Source organism: Podarcis bocagei (genome assembly GCF_964188305.1).
Source record: "Podarcis bocagei genome assembly, chromosome: 7".
Classification (NCBI taxonomy): domain Eukaryota; kingdom Metazoa; phylum Chordata; class Lepidosauria; order Squamata; family Lacertidae; genus Podarcis; species Podarcis bocagei.
This window is the reverse complement of record NC_138132.1, coordinates 28,290,352-28,306,659: the sequence shown is the minus strand read 5'-3', so window position 1 is coordinate 28,306,659 and position 16,308 is coordinate 28,290,352. Positions and strand designations below refer to the sequence as shown.

The 16,308-nt window shown below is 45.4% G+C and overlaps 1 long non-coding RNA gene across 2 annotated transcripts in view; it reads right to left on the bottom strand.

Moving 5' to 3' along the window:
- Positions 1–3,453: 3,453 nt before the first annotated feature.
- The window catches only part of LOC308592107, a 57,214-nt gene continuing 44,359 nt past the window's right edge, over positions 3,454–16,308 (bottom strand). The window contains exon 4 of one of the 2 annotated variants that reach the window (XR_014010381.1): positions 3,454–3,570. This is a non-coding gene — a long non-coding RNA (uncharacterized lncRNA). Of the gene's footprint in view, positions 3,571–13,567; positions 14,197–16,308 lie in introns of those variants that run through there. The other variant, XR_014010382.1, reaches the window with a different exon arrangement.

Below are 16,308 nucleotides of genomic sequence, written 5' to 3'. Positions count from 1 at the left end.
GGGCCGGCCCTGCCATTAGATAGGCAGCAGGTGCAGCAACCATTTCAGGCAGCAGGTGCTGGAGGGGCAACCCCTCAGCCCTTCCTCCTGAGCTCCTCTTCTGTTGGGAGAAAAGGGCTGTGTGTTCCCTGTGGTCTGCCCTGCACCCATGTAACTACCCTCTTGCCCTCAACAATATCCCATGCCTGTATTGAACTAAGATTCAACTCCCAGTCCTGCTGGTTCTGTAAGAGGAATGGGAGTGCCATGTTAGGCACATAGGAAAATACCTTATACTAAATCAGATGACTGACTCCTGCAGCCCAATTCTGTCAGTGCTGGCTGGCAGTGGGTACCCAAAGTTTCAGATAGGGTTTTTGCCCAGCCCTACCTGGAGATGCCAGTGATTGACAGTACACAAAACTCCCTGCTATGGAAGTTTACTTTAATCACACAAGGGCTGGAATGAGTGGCACAGCTCCAGGGCCAGGGCTAAACGTGGATCCCAGAAGTCCCAAAGCCTAGGCCTACCTGGGATTACTCCATCAAACACTAGCACTTGTAGACATCTATACAATTGTACGGTAGGTTAGCTATACAGGGAATTCTTAACTCCTGCACATCAAGAGACATGACTAAGTCTCTTTGCAAAGTTTTTACACTTGTCTTGGGGGGGGGGGATGAGGATTCTTTAACGTCCAATCATGCTTGTTGTGTAATAGTAGTTTCAGAAAACAATTTCCAGGGACTACTTGATCTCAAATGAACTCCCCACAAGAAAGATGCATCCTGGGTCCTAGGGGCAAAGGAAGAGCCAACAAAAGGGGAGGGGGCAACAGCAGTTCTTTAGCACCCCATGAATTCTTATTGCCTGGTGTCCAAACAACTCACTCATCAATCCCAGTTTTGACTTCATCCATTGGCTAAAAACACTTGACAGGCAGGAGCAACCAGCCTGGCTCATTTCACAGAAATTGCTTAGACGTGTACCTGCCCAGTTTGCTTTCTTTCTAGGAGGGCTAGGAACTAAATATTTTTGTTCAAATAAATGAATGAAAACTCAGGGGTCTGTGTTCCCTGCTGACAGTACCAATGAAGGCCTTGGTGGGTGCCCAGGCGCCCAAGGGTGCTGAGTTGGCAATCACTGCACTATTGACTGCAAAATGTGGAATCTCTTTAGAAAGACGATGTCATTGCCCTCCAGTCATGTCTGCCATGTTTCCTGGAGGGGACAAGGCGCAAGAAGAAGAAAACTACTGTAGAAGAACATTTACATAAAGGGTAGACTGAAATTAATGTTTACTAATGAGAGCTGCCAGGTACTCTGGGGACCAGTTTATGAAAAATAAATCACGGTGTCCTTGCTTTGGAAAACAGGCTGTTAATTACAGCCGGCTCCCCTTTGGGACATTCTCACTCAGAGGCAGAGAAAATAACGGCTCCCATAGAGCAAACGTTTATGGAGCCTTTCCAAGCTTTCAGCTATTTCATCTCTGATTCACTGTGGCTGGACACAGCCGGCCCTATCCATAGGCAAGGTGAGATGGTCGTCCTCATTTCTGGACCCACGTGAATCCCGATAAAACCCTTCCTGCGCAGTAGAGGCTGGTCCATTGGAGAAAATGGGGCACTGCCCCACCAGAGTGTGGCTTTGTGATCCTCTGATTCTGTAGCTTATAGCCTGCTTGGAGCTGTTAAAAGTTTGAGCAAGACTTTGTTTTGGAGCAAGCTAGGCTATTTTTGCTTCTGGGGAAGGAAGGAGCAGCAAGTCAAAATGCCATCTTGCCTCCTTGACATCACAGCCCTCCCCTTTTAAATGCATCTACAGTGGTACCTCAGGTTACATACGCTTCAGGTTGCAGACGCTTCAGGTTACAGACTCTGCTAACCCAGAAATAGTACCTCAGGTTATGAACTTTGCTTCAGGATGAGAACAGAAATCATGCTCTGGCGGCGTGGCGGCAGCAGGAGGCCCCATTAGCTAAAGTGGTGCTTCAGGTTAAGTACAGTTTCAGGTTAAGAACGGACCTCCAGAACGAATTAAGTACTTAACCCGAGGTACCACTCTATATTCTGCCTTTGATACAAAAAGTTCACAGCAGCGTATGTTGCGCTCCTCCAATTTCATATTCATAACAACCCTGTGAGGTAGGTCATAATGAAAATATAGGAAGGTGCTTTATGCAGAATCAGGCCATTGGTTCATTTAGCTCAGTACTGCCTATAGTGGCAGTTAGCAGCTCTCCAGGACTGCACAAAGAGAGTATTTCCCAGCCTATCTGGAGATAGTGAACATGGCACTTTCTGCATATAAATCTGATCATCTACCACTGAGCCCTGGCCTAGATATTTTTGAGAACCAGGATTGTGTTGGACTGTGTGACTTATCCCCATTCCATGCTGGTGTTCCCCAAGCACTCTGCTTCCTTGGGGAGGTTCAGGAACCTGCCAGTCTTGGAAATTTAAGAGGCAGCCCCTACAGGCCTGGCTGCTTTTTTGATCTTATGCCACCTTCGGCCCATTTCCATGCTGAGGGGCCAAAGGCAACGCTCCAATCTGATTGCTTTGCAGCTGGCTTCTGTCCTGCGGGGCGTTTTGACTCTTTGCCGAGAATGCGGTGGAAGGGTGTGGAAGTCCTGTGGATACAAACAGAACTGAAACCAGGCAAAGGGAGAGGCAGCCAGTTCAGACATGCAAACTGCCAACTTTTATTGTCATGACGATTACAAAACATGCCCTCTCTATGTGGTGGCGGCTACTCATTCCAAGTCTTGCTCCTTAGAACCAAGGACTCTGGCATCAGGACCCGGGGGAAGCAGTTTCCCCTAGTATAATGCATTTTGTATGGTATCTTCACAGATATATGTATATTTTTATGCACGCTTCACTCTAGTTTATGCATTTATATCTGTCTTGCACTCATTACTTGGCTAGAGAACTGCACAGCAAAATTTGGAGAGGTGCAAATTTTGAAGGATGGCTGCATTTTGGTTAATTCATTGTTTTGGAAAGAGTGAATTGGGTAGGTTCACCTTCAAGTGGGAACTGAACTGAATGTCTCCTCCGTCCCTTGTGGCACTGCAGCTTCCATCTCAGGGTGAGTCAAGGGAAACCAGAACCTAGATGTGTGCAGGTGGGTTTGCGGGGAAAGAAGGTACTAGTCAGTACTGGAATTCCCCTGGTCACACAGCCTTACCAGCCCACCATTCCTTTATCATTTAATTTCAGTTTATTTACTAGAGACACAAAAATATAAATATAATTTAAATATAAAACAATATGGACTATAACAAATGGATGAAAAAAGAAACACCATCAAAACACAATTTTAAAAATGTGTTTATATTCCACCTTTTTCTCCAAGCAGCTCAAGTTTGCATGGTTCTCCCCCTCCTCATTTAATCCCCACAACAACCCTGTGAGGTAGGTTAGGGTGAGAGGCAGTCCACTGGGTGAGAGGCAGTCCACAAGGCCCTCCACTGGGCTTCATATGGTCAAGTAGAGATTTGAACCCCTGGCCTCCCAGGTCCTAGTCCAGCGATCTGACCACTGCATCACACTGGCTCTCTTTGGTATGTGCTTGGGTCCAACCTGAAAAATACTCAGAGACTTTAGAATTTAAGATTGCAGGAGAGGGGTGACCCTGAAAATGGAAGACATTTGAAGCAAAAGTGGGAAAAAAGGGAGGGAGCAAGTTAAGTATTTCATAATCTCTAGTGTCACTGATTTTAAACTCTTTTACTTAATTTTAAATGACCGTGCTTCTAGGTTGCGGAAGTATTTTGAATTGCTGTTTTAAATGATTGTATTTTGTTAGAATGTGATTTTTGTAGTTTTGTGTGTGGAGGTGGCATAGAAATGTTTAAGAACCCAGGACCTTACTGGATCAGGCCAGGGGTCCATCTAGTCTAGCGCACTGTTCCCACAGTGGCCAATGAGATGCCCTTGGGAAACCCTTGAGCAGGACCTGACAGCAACAGCACTCTCCCCTCTCTCTGGTTTCCAGAATCTCACCCAAGTTGGTGACCATTTACCGTACAACAATGCATATGTAAATAAAGGCAATAAAATGGATTTAAAAGCTTCAAAGTGGTTTGAGTGATGTCTTCTCTCTCCATCCGTTTTTTTGACAGTTGTAATAAGTTTGCCAAAATTTCACTCGTAATAGATTAACCGACATGGACCTCACTTTGTTAATTAATTGAGCTGAGCTCTTCCTTGGCTCTAGTTCCTCAATTCCCATAAAATTACCTTGCTTTATATCCTAACGCCAAGTCTTTTCTCTGCACCCGTGTAACGATTATGCCTAACTTACTTTGCACACATCCATTGACGTACCTGGGCCTTACCTTGTTAATTAAGCTGGAGAGGAGCTGGGTGAAAAGATGCTCCCCAGATCTGAATATTTGGCAGTTGCAGAAGTAATTTTGGGGCTCATCCAGATGACCTATTTATTCTGCATTCATCCTTATTTGGACCCACCCTATTCATGTGAGTGTAATTTGTTTTAACTGTTTTTAATATTGAATTTTAAATTGTTGTAACCTGCCCTGGGACCTGCTGGGGGAAGGGTGGGTAATAAATTTAATAATAATAGCATATTAAAGTAAAATATGCTTGCACAACACTTATGTGAAGATGACTAGTGATGAGGGAGCAAGTCAATTCAGTTCATATTTAAAGGCGAGCTTACCTAATTTGCACTTTCGAAAACAAGATGCAAACTGAAACACACTCATCCCTCAAAATTTGCACTTCTCTGAACTTTGCAATGCATTTTTCCAGCCAATTAATGTTTACAAAAATTGATATACTCGTGTAGAGTGACCATATAAATGCATACATTCATTTTTTTAAATGAAAATAATTCATTATATTAGGGGAAATCGCTTTGCAAAGATGTGTCTGTAATGAGAAATTCAGACTAAAATGTTGAGGAATTTTCACGAGAACTTAAAAAACAACAATGCAAACTTTTGCAAAAATGTGGAGAACTGAATTTAAGATTTGAAAAATGAGAAACTGGAATTGACAGATTAAGCCATCCATAAGCACTTTCATCCATGGATGCCTCCAGCCTAGGCTGTGTGACTATATGACAAGCAGTGTGAGATATGAAATTATTCTAGATTATGGGGCAACTCAGAGCCTTGTTTCTCAGGCTGCCTCTGGACTGTCACTATTTAGCAGGAACGATTCAAGTGCATACCAGAACTTTAGCTTTGCAGTTATAAAGTGGATTAAAGTACTCCCCTATCACAACACATCCACTAAAAAAAAACCAGCTGGTTTTTTTTACGGTCTGGAAAGTAATGAGGAAATGGGCTGAAAAGTGTGGTATGAATGAATAATGGGAAGCCATATAAGCACCCCACAAGCAAATCAGGATGAATGCTCTTTGCCATATAACCTCCCCAGAAATAAATCAGAACAAATACTCAGTGAATACTGGACCAAGGCTGGATCTACACACAGGGGGAAAACGCTATAAATAAGTAATAAATTAGATCATTATGACAAAAGCAAAACAAAACAAAACAAAAACAACCCTATGTAAAATCACATAGACAAAGTTTTTGCTCTGCAGTTCCATCTGGTATTTTATCTTTACAATGGAGTTACAACGATATAACTGACTTAGTGTATCTGAATCCCTCGTCTAACCACTGTGTAATGTTTGTGCAAGCAAATCAAGATGGATGCTGAATAAACAAATAATCCAGAAGAGCCTCATTTTAATTGCAGAAACCTAAATATCCAATATGCACTTAAATCCCCACTGCAAAATAATGGCAGTCTGGAGGCAATGCTGCTCTCTCCAGATAGCTTTACTTTCAAAATCTCAGCAAAGAACCATCCTTTGTTTCTTTTGATAACATTCCCAGAAGAAGAAGAATTAAAACTTAGAAGAGTGAGAGTTATATGGACAATTTCTAGAGCTACGTAGTTTACTGCCTAAAGTGATGGCGGTGCAGGTCGTAGCATATGTCCGAATCTGCAACATAGCCTGTTCTGTCTCCCGTTTATGCTCTCAGACCAGACCCTAAGAAGCCCCCCCTCCCTGCAGTCCTAGAGGGGCCCCTCTGCCTCCCCATTCTGAGGTTAGCTGTGCCTGCCAGATCTCTAATGATAGCCTTTGCAGTGGTGAAAAGCAAGAGGACAGGGGGAGCTTTGGTGAGGTCTAAATGTAGCCTGAGGCATAAATGTAGGGTTTGGGGAGGGAAAATGTGGAGGGGAACTGCAACTCAGCTGAAGAGCACTTTAGTAGATTTTAGTTTAGAGGAAGGGTAACACACCCAGAAATGCAGCCCCAACTACAGCTGTGAACACAATTCTCAAAGACCTAAATGAGTTGATTCCTTGGGACATTTATACCCCAACTTTCCTCTAACAAGCAAAAGGCAGCATACATTGTTGTTGACTGTTCCCCCACATTTATCTTTGATGTAGGTTAGGCAAAGAGACAAGGACTGGGTCAAGGTCACCCAGTGAGCTTCAAGGGGAAGTGGGAATTCGAACCTGGTTCTTCCTATTCCTAGGCTGCCAGCCTAACCACTATACCACACTGTATTCTGGGCATTGCTACAGATCAGGCCCTCTCTCTCAGTCCAACCAATGGTGTTTCAGCCATGAAGAAAAGCCTCTCCAACAGATCATAGGGAGCAAGCAGGAAGGTGCAGAAGACAGTATTTCAGTTATCCCCGGCCTGAGCCATTAGGACAGGAATGGAGAACCTCAGGTCCTCAAGATTTTTCCTAGGCCATGTCTCCCCAGGTCACAGCCCACACAAGCCCTGCTTCACATCTTCCTCAAGCGCTTTTTCCTGGGTGGGATGCATCTTTGAATGGTGATAACACTTTTTGCTTCCTTGGATGGCGAGATTGCGACTGTACGCAGAAACTTCTGGTGTTTGTGCACAAAGAAAAGAAACACACCTGTTGCTCCTCCCAATTTGCCCCCTAAAAGGCTCCCCATGAGAGAAAGTGACTGCCTTTTAGCTGAAACAGCAGTAGGACTTTAAAAGTAATCATGCCGACAGCTTAAATTGTGCCAGGAACTAAACAGAATTTGTTGGAGGAAGGATAGCATAAAGTGTAAGAAATAAATAATATTTATCTCATCCTGTCATGAAAAGATCCACTGTCAGTGCCTTAAACAAACTATTGTTTCCAGGGTGCTTTTGGGGGAAGCCATAACTATTTAAAGCAGTATAATGGTGGTTTAAATATATAATGCAGATGGGGCCATTGGCTCCATCTCTTCTGCAACAGGCTGTTGAGGAAATCAGTAATGCTGGGCACCACTGTCTCCGGGATCCTTCTCCACCACGGCTGATCTTCTCGTTGCAATACTCCTAGGACATTTCTGAGGGATCACAGGGCTTTTTGGAATATTGTTTGAAAATCCCAGAAGAATCAGAGCTGTTAATTTAAATGAATGCCCCCGAGACAGAGGCAGACACATTCTGTGTGGGTGTGTGCATGTTTCTGTATGCAAGGGGGCGAGTCGGAGGCAGACGCAGAGGCACATAAAAGCTATTAAAGAAATAACTGCAATGAAATCAGACTTTCTAATCAGCACTAAAGAATGTGCCTGTAGTTGGAAAGAGAGAGAAAGGGCTTAAATTAAAACACTTAGTGCTCCTGACTACAAAGGGATTCCACACTCATAAACAAATCCCCAAAACTCTAGCTAACGTTCGTCATGTTGCCATGTTTTTTTAAGGATGAAAAATTGGAATACTGACAAGCTTCTGCTGCAGCTGACTAGCATGCTTACCAACTTTTCAACATTTCTCTGTAGAAGCCTGATAGGCATTAGCCAGAGTAGCGGACAGTGTGGCAGGGTGGTGGCACTAATCTGACTTCCCAACACCTAAGTCACTGCTCCTTACTAGGGAGGAGCAGGGAGGTCAGTGCGGTGCGAACATACCAAAGGAGCCTCTCTGGCTCTCCTGCCAGTGTGTTTGCACTGTGCCAACCTCTCCTGACACTGCCTCTCCCCCCTCTCCTCTTTGGGAAGCAGCAGCAACTCAGCCGTTGGGAGGTCAGATGAGCTCCATCGCCCCACCACATTGCCAACTCCTGATTAGCAGGTGATATTAGGGGTGTTCAGATTTTACATTCAACCAGTGGACAATCTGCATTCCTGTGAACACAAACAGCTGAGTTTTATGAATCAACAAGAATAGACTCTTTCACACACACTTGTACATGTGTAGAGACGGCTTGTATCTGTGTTCAGCGTAACATGTGAACAAGATTAATGAGTGGACCGGCCCACTCATGAGGCAAGGTGGGGCAGGATCCACAGGAGCAGCAGATCCTCATGTAGGATTTTTATTCCCCCCTCGTTCCTGATGTAGCTATTCACTCACTCCTTCTTAACTGATGGGGGCAGCATTTTGTGGTTCACCTCAAGTGCCAAAATGTCTCATAGAATTGTAGAGTTGGAAGAGACCGTGAAGATCATCTAATCCAACCCCCTGCAATACAAGAATGAATATGCAGCTGCCCCATACGGGGATCAAACCTGCAACCTTGGTATTATCATCACCATGCTCTAACCAACTGGCTGGTTCAGTCTGAGGCTCAAGTTGCTATTTAAAGGCATGCACAGCCACCCTATGAAGCAGTTGTCAGTGGGGGCAGACCTGGAGGCATGTTCAACAATGCAGGGCAAAGAAGCAACACGAGGTTTCTTATACACATACACATATATATCTCAGCCTCCGTGGTTGTTATTCTTTCTTCCCCAGGGCAGAGTTGTCCCCCCCCCTTTCCCTATCCCCTGGCTGTGAGTATTTATGTGGCTGGCACACACCAAAGTAATGCTGGTGTCTCCATAGATCATCCCCACAGCCATAAAAGCTGGCAGAATGAAATGAGTTTAGTGCACGGGGATGGGGAGGGGTGGGGGGAAGAAGACGAGAAATGATTGAAAATGTTGCAGATTGGTCCAAGGTCTTGTCTCACTCTTGCAGGGAACGGCTCCCCTCTCTCATCATCTGCCGATCCCAGGGCGGCTCTGCCTCCTCTCTGCTCCTGATTAAATCGGTCTCTGCAGCTTTTTACATATTTATTGGGCCACCGGGGAAGTGGGGTGGGAAGGAGGGGTGGGCGATGTTCCTTGGGTAGCCTCTAAACATCGCAAGGACACATCCATTTGTCCTGAGGATGGAACGGCTCCAAGGTCTTTCTTACAGGCTCCCCGTGTAAAACAATAAATAAATAAATAAATAGATAGATAGATAGATAGATAGATAGATAGATAGATAGATAGGAAAAGCCGTTACAGATCCAAGGATTAATCTGATTAGATCAAAAGATCTTGAGAAAAATAGTACAGGAGTGAGCTGACCTACTCCCCTACACAGCAGCCCTATACATGTGCTTGCAGAAGTTAAGTCCCATTGAGTGTGGTGGAGGCAATGCTCAGCGAAGGGGATGGAGCACTGCAGCCTCACAATTGTTTAGGCTTCAGCTAGCCAGCATTGGTTTGTTTATCCCTCAACCACCTGACGTTTCCAAAAGGCAGTTTTATGTAGTTAGGGGTGGACGAGAAATTCAGTTCCTATTTAAAGGCGAAGCTAATTCACACTTTCCCCCTAAAACAACAACAACATGCAAACCAAAACATAGCCACCCCTCAAAGTTTGCGCTCCTGCAGATTTCGAAGTGCAGTTTCCCATCCAGGCAATGTGGACAAAAATGCATATACTAGGGTAAAGTGTGCAGTTTTAAAAAATGCATATCTTAGTGAAAGTAACTTACGAAAGTGCATTGTATTAGGGGCAAAAATGGGAAATTGCATACAAATATGTGCATCTTAGGAGAAGTTCACATTAAAATACCGAGGGGTTTTCATGAAAACAGCAATGCAAACTGATGTGGAAATGTGGGGAACTGTACTTAAGACTAGAAGAATGAGAAACTGGGAGAAACAAAAAATGACAGATTTGCCTATTTCCCACTTCAACTGTTCTTATTTGGACAGTCCTCTTTTCCAAGTAGGGTGGCCGTGGACCCTACTTTACAGAGGACAGAACCTGGGCAGAGAGTGGACTGCCCCCTATAAAGTAGGACACCCAGACACCCAATGGCCATATTTTAAAGCACAGAGTTCCAGGAATCGGTTTGTTGTCCATGCTGCCATTCCTATTTTTAAGACTGGTATCATTTTCCTACACTGCAGCCGTCTCCGCTAAAGAGAGTTATCTCAGGACCAGCTTGCGCCTGGCACTTGCCCCAGAGAGGTCATCGGAAACAGACATGTGACAAGAGAGGCTGTCACAGGCTTCACCCTGCTTAGCACACATTTCCTGGTTATCGCATCAAAAACCTCTGCAGCAGATGGAGTTGACAGCGAAGCCTGCACACTAAAGACTTTGGGTAGGTTTTATGAGTCAACCGATCTGTGAACTCCTTTGAAACAGGATTGTGGTGGTAGCAAGCTACCTTATGAGTCAGACCCTTGATCCATCGAGCTCAGGAATGCCCCCACTGGCTCTCCAGGAATGGCTCTCCAGGGCTTCAGGCAAGGAATCTTTCCCAGCCCTACCTGGAGATGCTGGCGGATTGAATCTGGGATCTTTCGCATGCAAAGAAGATGTTCTCCCATTGAGCGACAGCAAATTCTGGTCCAATGCGTTATTTGTATGGCTGTGATGATGCTATGAGTGTGCACTCATGGTTCTGCTGTGGCATGTGTAACCAGTATGGTATCCTCCGGATGTTTTGGGCTACAACTTCCGTCAGCCGCAGTCAAGGATGATGGGAGTTGTAGTCCAGCAACTTCTGGAGAGCACCATATCAGTCACAATCCCCCCTGCACCATCTGCCTCAGGCAGCTGATTTGGGGAGCCATGTAAGGGCAGAAAATGGTTGTATTATTGTTATATTTTTACAGGGTTTTCTGCCTCTGGTGCCAGATATCTTGGCTGTACTATATAGTGCTATACAGTGTGACTGGGTTGGACAGAGGGCTTTTGCTGCTCCTGTTCAGGCAGCAAAATATATAGGGGTGGGCCCTATATGATATAATTGCCATAATGCGGGGATAGGGAGCCTGTGCCCCCCCCCCGAGGTTGCTGCACTACAACTCCCATCAGCCCCGATCTTTGGCCATGCTGGCCAGGGGCTGATTGGAAGTGGAGTCCAACAACATTGGGGATGGGGGGGCATGGTCTCCCCATCACTGCCATATGGGCATGAACTGAATCTAATCTGGAATCTAAATTAATTTTGTGCACAATGCTTCAAATGACATGTGATGCTAAGCCAAACCGTGGCTCAGTGAACATGCGGAGTCCTGGATAAGAGATCACGTTAACTTTGCTTTTCTTCTGATCCTGCTCCTACTGCATGGTCTGGCTTATCTTGTTGTCTGAACCTGGGTTTGTCTCCTCCAGACAAACCAAGAACAACCTTTGGTTGCTGTAGCTTGTGGCTTGTCTGGTGTGAGACAAACCATGAGCCCAGGATCAGATGATATGCTCACCATGGCTTAGCTTGCAGCAACAACAGGACTAGAAGAACACAGGAATATGCCTGGAACTGAATCAGACCCTTGGGTCCATCTAGCTCAGTAGTGTCTACATGGAGATGTGGGGGATTGAACTGGGCATGTAAAGCTGAAGCTCTACTACAGAGCTACAGCCCTTCCCCAAGGAGAAGCAAAGCAGATACAATCTCCTTTCCATGATCCTGCACACTCATGAGTTTGCACCAAGCCATGTTTTGGTTTAGCATTGCATGCAAACCAGGTCAATCCTCCCACCCTCCACCCCAGATTATTTTTGGAGTACACTTTACACACCCTGCCCATCCCTCTCCTCTCCCTCTCATCAACAACATCCAGCAAGGGGCATTGGGCAGGGTAACTGCTATTCGAAATACGGAGAGCCAGGGAGAATCGCTCACCTTGGGAAAGTGGTTTCAGACGGTAGCATCCCTGGGGGGAGTGTCATGTGCACCCTCTCCCCAAGCAGCATCAGATTACTCAGCGATAGGAAGCTTCTGTAGGCTGAGTGTTTTGAATCACCCCAGTTAAAACCCCATTGTCATCTCCAACAAGGGAGAGCTTCATTTGAAGCAAATAGAAGAGAACGTAAAACTGGGCATGTAAAGAAAACAAAGACACAAAGAGCAGGCTAGCCAACACAAGTTACAAGGAGCTCTTAATCCACTTCAGGTGGCTCCTTGTTCCCATAGGCAGAGTGCAAACAGCAAGCACATACCCCACCCAGCATGGGCACGCTGGAATCTCAAGTTTCTGCTTCCAGCAGCCAAGGTGGGGCAGTGAGGCAGCGGGGCACCTTCTTTTCTAAGAGATGCTCTTAGATGAATCAAGTGTTTCTGGAAACCAATTAACATACACCAGTTATATATTTCACATGTAGATAAAGAGTTGAGTCACTATGTCTGGGGAGAAGGTAGGATGAGGGTTTGGGTTTTTTTTGTTTGGAGAAATAGTGAGTAAGAGGTGGCACGGCAGGAGCTGGAAAAATTATGCATGGTATGGAGAAAGTGAATAGAAGAAAGTTGTTCTCTCTCTCTCTCCTAACACCAGAATTTGGGGACATCCAAGGAAGTGGAATGTTGGAAGATCCAGGACAGATAAAAGAAAGCAATTATTCACGCAGTATGCATAGCTATACTTGGGAATTTGCTTCCACCAGAGTCAGTGATGGCCACCAACTTGGATCGCTGTAAAAGAGGATTAGACAAATCCATGGAGCAGAAGGCTATCGATGGCTACAACTGAGGCAGTAATGCTTCTGAATCCCACTTGCTGGAAACCACAAGAGGGTAAAGTGCTCTTCTGCTTGGATCCTGCCTACAGGCTTCTCACAGGCATCAGGTTGGCCACTGTATGAGCAGGACGCTGAACTAGCCTGATCCAGCAAGGCTCTGCTTATGTGAATCACTGCCACACTTTGCATGCGTCTCTTTGAGTGTGTGTCTCAGGGTGGTTGGATCAGTTCAGGTGGGTCTGCATCCATTGAGTGAACTGCCCCCCCCCCTTTTACCAGATGCCAGTAGGGCCTGATCAGAAGGCATGTGACGCACCACCCTTGTGGGAGTTAAGCAGTTCTGGGCTCTGTCTGTACCTGGGTGGGTGGCTGCCTGCAAACCTGGTATGTGCCACGGTGAGTTCCATGAGGGAAGTAAGTTAGGAGTCTTAGGGGTGGGGGGGGGAGATTTGATTCCCTTCACATTTCAAGGTGAACATACCTAACTTGCGCTTTCTGAAAGTATCTGAGAATGGAAAGAAAGCCATCCTTCAAAATGTGCACTTCTCTGAATTTTGCAGTGTGGTGTTCCAGCCAAGAACAAAATGCACAAACTGTGCATAAATGTGCATATATTAGTGAACGTAACACACACACACAAAAAAGCATCACATTAGGGGAAATTGCTTTGCAAAAATGTGTCTATTAGGCAAAATGACATACACATGTGTCTATTAGGAAAAATTCACAGTAGAATGCTGGTGAATCTTCATGAGGACTTTTTAATATATATATATATATATATATATATATATATATATATATATATATATATATCAAAGTGATGTGGAAACATGGAGAACTGAACTTACGATTGGGGGGGGGTTAGAGAAGTATGAGAAACCAAAATTGACATCCGTAGGTTGGAGAAGGGCTATAGCCAATAGCTGAGCATCTGCCTGGCATGCAGAAAATCCCCAGTTGAATCCCCAGCATCTCCAGGTAGGGCTGGGAATGTTCTCCATCTGAGGCCCTGGAGAACTGCTGCCAGTCAGTGTAGACAATACTGGGCTAGAAGGAACAATGTTCTGATGGTATGAAGCAGCTTCCTATGTTCCTGTGACATACCCACCCCCATCCTTGTTTGGGACAGAACTATGATAAATATATCCTAAATGCTCTATGTAGAGATATCTCTGGACAAATAAAGATGGGAAGAGTATTTAAAAAGTAAGGGGAAGGAAATCTGGGGTGCGATGCAAATAGTTGGTGCTCAGGGCCCAAGGCCACCCTTTATCACAGCTCATATCAGGGGCAATTGCCTACCTCTTCTTCCCAACCTGGGCCAAGCGACTTACCTGCTGTTGCCTCCAAGATCAAGAGAGCTCAGTTAGTTATTCAGAGCTGCACCTTCTCTTGGCCAAGTTTCACTGCCAAGAAAGTGGTCATCTCTCACCAAGGATGTTGCTGCATTTTAAGCAGCACTGGGAAGGGAGAGAGAGAGAGAAAAAAATCCCATCCATATAGTTGTATTTCATAGTCATATTTTCTCAGGTCACTTTCAGTCTCAAAGCTCTGTTGCAAATCTTTTCTCCTATAAGGAGTTTTAGTGTGCATGAGAGTGTGTGTTTTTCCTCCCCCTAAGCAGGGGTCGGGGACCAGTGTGCCTTCAGCCTAATTTCAGGCATATCACAAGGAGGGGAAGTAGGGTAGCCAAAAGAGGTATAAAGAGGAAACAGGGTACCTCACCCCCTTTCCAACTGGGCCTTGTCCACTTTTAGCCCTGGCTCCAACCACCTCCAATATCTGACCCCTGACAGATTACCCCCAATGGAAAGTGGTCCTTGAAATTAAAAAAAAAAGGGTTTCCCATCCCTGCCTTTGATTATCCATTCTAGAACTGTGACTGCACAAACTCCAGACATTTAAAGAACATGACTTTGCTAAATAATCCTGGGAACTTTAGTTTGTTAAGTGTGCTGGGAACTGTAGGTCTGTGAAGGGTAAACTCCACATACCTATCTCTCCTCTATCCAGACAAGCTAGAGGCCTTATCAGAGTTCAAAGATGTGTTCTAGCCACGCAAAAGCACTTGCAGGGGCTGGCAGGGCCATGGATGTGTGTCCTGCAGAGAGTTATGGGGCTATTATGAGGTTAAAAAGAGAGAGGAGCTGGACCCAAGAGGAATCAGTTCAAATGAAGCCAACTTTCATCTGCCCCTCTTTCCCAAGCAAATAAGAACCCAGTGATGAGCAGAAGGACTCAATGGAACATATCCAGTTAAAAGCCCAGTTGAAGCAGACATCAATTCTCGACTATTTAAAATCTCTTTATTGAGCCCGAGGCTCAATACATGTGTAAGGGGACCATAATGCACATCTTGGCGGTTGCAGTCCTTTAAAATAAATCTCTTGTAAAAGGGAATAGCCCCCCAGGGCATGGTTAGGAATGTAAGAGCTTACCAAATGCCAACAGCCGAGTTGTTTGAAGCACTCGAAACAGCCCCTTCCCCGTAAAAGAATATGCCAGCCTCTTCATCATTGTCTGAGGAGGAGCCAGAACAAGCTTTGTGGCCAATATGTAGGTGCATACGAATTGTTGTGCCGCAGCAGAACGAGGCCTATCTACTTCAGCAGCCTGTGTCCCTTAGGAGCCAGCTGGATGCCTCTGGCTAGACCAGGGTGAGCAGCCATTCCCATGCAGGCAAGCTTCTGGAAACTGCAGACCATTGGTGGGCGGGGCCAGAATCAAAAGTGGGTGGAGCAATGGAAGTGACTCTTGCCTTTGTGCAGTGGGGCTATGTTCTTCCCAGTCAAAAGCCAGAGGTTTGCACACACATGCATACCTCTCGATCCTCCATCCAGGGAAACAAGAGGCATTACCACAGGTCAAGGGCACATTCCAACCAGGCCAGAGCAATCACTTAGCACATAGAGCAGGGCGAATGAAGAGAGAGGGGCTGTGGCTTGCAATATCCCAAGGACTGGAGAGAGGTTCCTGGAGGGCCTGAGGTTCCCTACCCACAATGCTTTGATTCAGGACTCAGCTATACAGCTGCAAATAGAACGTTTCAAGTGTGTTTAAAGTGCATTATACAAGTGTGACACTAGATGGCAATAGTGAGCAAATTCAATATACCATATTTTTCCATGGACAAGACAATGCCCCCCCCCATCTTATACAGTGGTGCCTCGAAAGACGAAATTAATTCGTTCCGCGAGTTTTTTTCGTCTAGCGAATTTTTCGTCTTGCGAAGCACGGTGTCGGAAAAGTTCTGGAAAAGCTTCAAAAATCACCAAAAACCTCAAAAAAGGCTACCGCACAGCGTTCTATGAGTTGCTCCTCGAAGTCAAATCGCAACTGTATTAACGGTGTTAAGAAAAAGGAAACAAACTTGCAAAAAACGCAAGACGTTTTCGTCTTGCGAAGCAAGCCCATAGGGAAATTCGTCTTGCGAAGCAGCTCAAAAAACGCAAAACCCTTTCGTCTAGCAAGTTTTTCGTCTTGCGAGGCATTCGTCTTGCGGGGCACCACTGTACACTGATTTATATTCTAAGTCTTGGGTGAGGTGGTGGCTCTAGCGAGTGCCGGACTCA